Below are 6,238 nucleotides of genomic sequence, written 5' to 3'. Positions count from 1 at the left end.
CCTTTTTGGGTCTATGGGAATATCCTGATAGATCCATTCCAGCATCCCAATTTCTCTAAGCTTTTGGATACCTTCCTCCCTCTACAGTGTACCAAGGTCGGTCAGGTACTTCAAGTTGGTCCAATCTAGGCACAATAAACTATCTCACCTTCTTTTAGTTTTTTCCCTAACAGCTTTATTGACATATAATTCACATATACACTTGTTTAATTACACAAAGGAGAGTTGTACAATCATCACCACAATCATTTTTAAAACCTTTTCTTCATTCTTGGGCTTATAATTATTAGCTCCTCGCCCCCCACCCCCAACCTCACCTGCCATGCCCCCAATGAACCATTCATTAATCCAGTAGTGTTTCTACAGATTCACCTAGCCTGGTTTTTATATATAGAAAAACATTTGAAAACAAACTAACAAAGTAAAACAGATAAAACCCTCAAATGAAAAGAAGATAATAAATACTAGAACAAATTTAAAAGGCTCATAAAGAAAATCAAGTGATAGGAAACAAGATTTTAGCCTAACTGCATCTGCAACATTTCACTTCCCAATGTGTTCTGCATGGTAGCAAGGACCACAACCCAGATGTGGTGCAATGATCAGAGGTAATTCACTAGGGAATTAATACACATCTAATTCATCTTCACTTATTTTTTTTAACTAGAACATCTTTCAAATGGGTCAAAAGATGAAATGAATCCTAATAGGCTATTCAGATCTCAACTTCGATCAGAGTAAAGTCACCAGAAGTGTAGTCCATGTGGGGACCCTGCAAATGGGTTTTGGGCTTCCACTGTCATCCACCGCCTTTTGCATACCAGGTATTTTAATCTGATTCCATTCCCTCCTTTAGATTTGGGTTCTATTATTTACAATCCTTGAATCACACAGGTTGCTGGGCTTCTTCCACGTGGACTTGGTTGACACCTTGCCTAGATGGCTGCGTGCTTGAAAACAAGCCTTTAAAGCCCCGGATGCTATTCTTTCAGATAGCCAGGTACCATCTGGTTTCTTCACCCCAATATAGCTATAGCACTCTACTCTTCAGTGACTTCCTCATGAGGTCAGGCATCAAGCAGGGCCATGTCATAAGACCTAACTGTTCTTAAATTGGGGCTAGAATTAAGTGCAAGTCCAAAATCCATGCAGCTATGGTTTATATACCGTATATACTCGTGTATAAGCTGAGTTTTCCAGCACATTTTTAATGCAGTTTGTGCGATATAACAGGTACCTCAGCTGATATTTGGGTCAGCTTATACATGAGTATACACGGTATGTCTCTAGTTCACCTTAGAATTATCATTGTCATTCTTTTTTTTTTTTTTGATTTTTTTAAAGCAGTTTTATTGGCAGAGAATCCACAAATCCTCCAATTCAATAATTCAATCCTATCGAGAAGAGTTGTACAATCATTACCACAATCGATTTTAGAACATTGTCATTCTTATATAAAGGAATATTATCAATACCTGTGGGGCATCTTTCCCCTTGGTGGTTTTGAACTGCTGACCTGGAGGTTAGCAGACCAATGCATGACCACGACACATTGATAGCGTTCACTGGTTGCCAATGGTATTGATTTTAAAACACTGTTGAGAAAATGAAATTATACTAGTATAGGCCAGCTAAGAACTGCAATACATGAATTGTTGGCTTGTGTAGAGAAATGCTTAAGTGACTGGACATTATTTAAACAACGGAGGTTGATGATTGGGCAAATCCTTCAATAATATTCATTCACAGTAGCAGAGCCATGCTCACCACATTACTACATCATAATCAAGGGAGTATTAAAATAGGGAAGTATGTGGTCATTCAGGGCCATCATTCATTGGGTACCCTCAAGGCAAGAGATTTGAACCAGTCTATGCCCTTGGGCTAGTAGTCGTCTGCTGCTTCTCACACTAGGGTTTTTCTGCCTGAAGTCCAACGGCGACAGGGGAGTTTGAGGTGAAGCCCAGTTCACCTACTGAAATTTCCACATTGGTCCTTCAAGTGTGACCTCTGAAGGATGTTGTACACCTCAAAAGAACTAAGTACTGTTAACCGCTTTTTCCTGCTGAGTGGTTGCTCCTCCCCGTTTTCTGACTTTGTCTTCTTGAGCCGCCCTTTGAAATTTCTCTTCAGCTCATCAACCGTTTCCCCCAGAAGTTGGCATCGTCGGAGTTCAGAGAGTGAGGCATTCCTGTAACTTAGAATTAAACTCTTCCGTCAATTTTCTTTTCTTGTACCAGCGTGTCTTGGAGAAAGGATCCCTGGTGGCTCAGTGGTTAAAGTGCTCAGCTACAAACCAAGAGGTGGGTGGTTTGAATCAAAGGCAAACCCACTGCTAGGGATTTAACTACATTTGATAGCAATGCCACCAGGACAGAGTGGAACTGCCCCACGCTGCCTCTTCCCCGGCCACAGAGAGGCTGCTGGGTGCACGATTCTGACGCCAAACCATTCCTCCCAGGGCATTCGCCTTCTCTGCTGGCTTTGATAACCAGTTGCAATGGCCATGCAGAACTCAGTCAATATAATTATGCGAGGTCATTAGGGAAGTTTAGAGGCTACCACGAGCCAGGATCAGAAAACATAAGATACAGTCCGGCTCCCCTGCAACGCCTCTGTCCCCCAGCAGCCACGTCGCTTTACAGTCCTCAGCCACTCCATCATGCGTCCCTGGGCCTCTGCCCCTCTGGGGCCTGCTGCTCAGCGTTCAGTCCCATGGTCTCTGTGCCCCGGGCTCTGGCCACAGCCGGCACCTCAGGCAGGGTTCGCCAACAGGCTCTGTCCTGTGGGTTCTCTCCTCCTGCTTCTGATGTCTCATTCGGACTCTCCACCAATCCCCTGCAGTAGTGTTTCTCAGGCCCCATTTGCCTGGTCCCACCCGCTCACTTGACAGGAGTAAGAGGGACATTGAAACAAGAGCCATTCCAATGGCTTCACTTCGTCCCGGTTGCTCACTGTTCAAGTTGTCAGTTACCGTTAATGGAGGGATATCCTACACACAGACACGCACACTGCTCTCTGGAAATGAGGGTATACATGCTAGTCACCAATCAGACAAACAAAGACTGTAGGGTAATTTCACTTCCTAAATCCTATTTCAGTACATGAGAACGCCATCACTTCTGTAATCACAGTTTCTTTTTTAAACACCACGTGAAACCCCACTCCAACTGCACTTCAGTATTTGAGCTTCTGAGAGAACTGAGGACAGCAATCTCCTTCAAAACATAGCCTGGACTCACATCAAGACAGACAGAACCCACTTCGGATGAGAAAGGATCTGACCTTGTTACCAGGGGTTGAAGAAGAAAACCACACTCCAATACGGACTTGGGCCAGAAAATACTTCTAAATGTTTGCATCCAATCAAGGTGCTGCTGCTGTCTTGGCCTGGTATTCCGGAGAGGACGTGGAAGTCACGAGTCAGTCACCACCAGGCCAACCAGCCAGGGTGCCCGGACTGTGCTACTTCACAGCCTCTTGAAACCGAGAAGTCTTCCAGCTCAAACACTTAGCACACCCCCTCTGGGCCCGTTTCTTTGTTATTAGGTCTAAATAAGATCCACAGGAACTAAGGAGCCTTAGTGGCTGCAAACATGGCTCCACCAGGGGGAAGGAGACTCAAACTCATCAGCCTACCTCCACACTGCCTTCATACTAACCACCCTCCCTAGCACACTCTACTTGTCTGCTGGGTCTGACCATCCCTGCTAATGGTCACACAGAACTCACAGTCACAGTGAAGGGTTTACTTGAGAAGTTAACAGGTTACAATTCAGAATCAGAAATTAAAATGCTTGTCCCCACCTAATTCTTAATTTTATAATTCATTTATTTAAAAAAATGTTGAGGATTCAGTCCGGTCAGGCACCCCTCTCTGGGTCTTGCCTCATTCAGCCAAGTTACAAAGCTCTTATTGTGCTGCCAACAATGCCCACTCCGCCATAATCCGTCTGAAGGTGGTCACTCTAGCTTCTCCATTTAACAATAAGCCTCCTGCCTGAAGACACTCGGGAATCCTACCACCCTCCTTCTCCTGTTCTTGGTTCTCTACTGCTCCTCTGGTGTCACTGTTGCCGCCTGGTTCCAGGACATGCAGGGATCTCCAAGAGACAGGCGCTACTCCTGGCTCTTCTCTCTTGATGCTCGAGTGAGACACCCATTCCTGCTTTGTCCAAGTTTCATTTTAAATCCAGCAGGATGACAAAAGCGAACCAATCCCCAGGTAAGAATCCCATACCCCCCTACTTGCCTAGTCCCATCGGTCACTGTTGGGTGGGATTTACAAAGATCACAGCTAGAAGAGTCACTACAAGTAACTCACGGCCACTAGTGGCCTGGTTTAAACCAGGAAAGGTGTGCGGGGCTGTATCCTCTCACCATGCTGCTTACTCGGTCTGTATGCTGGGCAAAGCATCAGAGAAGCTGGCTTACAGGAAGCAGAATGCAGCATCAGGATTGGAAGGAGGCTTACTAAATCTGCCGTATGCAGATGATACCACCTTGCTTGCTCAAAGTACAGAGGACTTGAAAAACTTGGTGATGAAAATCAAGAATTTCAGCCAACTCAATGCAAAAAAACCCCTAAATCCCCACAACTAGACCAAGAGGTAACATCGTGATAACGAGAGAAAAGGTTGACGTTTTAGGATTTCATCCTGCTTGGATCCACAATCAGTGCTCAAACAGCAGTTAAGAGATCCAAAGACTAGCTGCATTAGGTAAATCTGCTGCACAAGACGTTTTAGAGTGCTGGGAAGCAAGGCTGTTACTTTGAGGACTCAGGTGGCCTGACCCATGTTATGGGTCTGTTCGCTTGTCTTACACACATGTGGCATAGTGGATAAGCACTGGGCTGCTAACAGCAGGGTCAGTTCGAAACCACCAGCCACTCCTCCAGAGCAAGACAAGGTTTCTACTCCTGGGAAGAGCTACAGGGCTGTTCTACACTGTCCTATAGGGTCACTGTGAGTCAGCACCGGCTACATAGCAGTTTTGGGGGCAGAGGGTTCATGTGCATAGGAAAGATAGACATTGGATAAAGAAGACCAACGATTTGACCCATTTGAATTGTTGTGCTGAAGGATATTAAAAGTACCATGGACTGCTAAAAGGACAAACCGATCTGTCTTAGAAGTGTGGCCAGAGTGCTCCTGAGAGGGCAAGGATGGTGAGACTTCATCTTACATACTTCAGGCGTGTTGTCAGGAGACCAGTCCCTGGAGAAAGACATCCTGTGTGGTAAAGCAGAAGGGCAGCAAACGAGGAAGATCCTCAAGAAATTTATCGACACCGTGCAACAACGGGCTGGCGCACAGAAACACTGTGGGGACAGTGTTTCATTCTGTTGTGCATAGGTCCCTGTGGCTTGGAACCAATTCAATGGCACTTAGCAGCAGCAACAGTGGCATAATGGTTAAGCACTTGGACGCAAAACCAAGAGTTGCTGGGTCACACCCACCCAGAGGCTTAACAGAACAAGGTCTTGGCCATCTGATCCCATCAATATCCCAGCTCTCCTCTGTTCCAGGGGGTCTTTCCGAATCAAAAACCAACGGGATACTCCAGAACAAACAGCAGCAGCACAGAGCACGCAGTCCCCCCCACCATCAGTGCACTGCACTGGATCGGGTTAAGGACCGCTCGTCAATCAGACAACATCAAAAGCAGCCACAGAGGAGCAGCTACAAATTCTCTACACAGTTGGTCTCTGTGTAGGTTTTGTGATATTAAAATTCGCGGGCTGGTCCTTGAATCTGAAGGATTTTAACCATTGTGGCACAGACCTGTAGAAAAACTTTTCAAAGGAAAACAAGATGCTGGTGTTAATTTAAAGAGTCCTGGTGCTGTAGCAAGTTAAGTTTGTGTCTGCTAACAGCAAGTCCAGAGGCCTAAACCCACCAGCCATCTGAGAAAAGAGAGCTCGTCTGCTTCCGTCCATGGATTTGATGGTAGGAGTAACAGGAGGTATCTATTTCCAGTAACCATTTTAAGGAGTCAAATTAATACAAAACACATCCACCAGTAGGCCGTTTGTTGGAGGTACAGTTCCCTTAATGTAGCTATTCATTTTCCTTGCAGGAGGTTGGCCATTTCTGTATGGCCCAGTCAGCTGTCTGGAGTTTTGTAAAGACTGGTTTACTGAACACAGATCCCCTGCAAAATGCCACACCGAAGGTGAAGTCAAGTGACATTTGAACAGACACTGGGGATGCAAAACCACGAGTGACACGCTGGC

This window comes from Echinops telfairi, unplaced genomic scaffold, assembly GCF_000313985.2.
Source record: "Echinops telfairi isolate 266 unplaced genomic scaffold, ASM31398v2 ScPeMD7_7469;HRSCAF=8507_1, whole genome shotgun sequence".
Taxonomy (NCBI): domain Eukaryota; kingdom Metazoa; phylum Chordata; class Mammalia; order Afrosoricida; family Tenrecidae; genus Echinops; species Echinops telfairi.
This window is presented reverse-complemented; position numbering follows the sequence as displayed.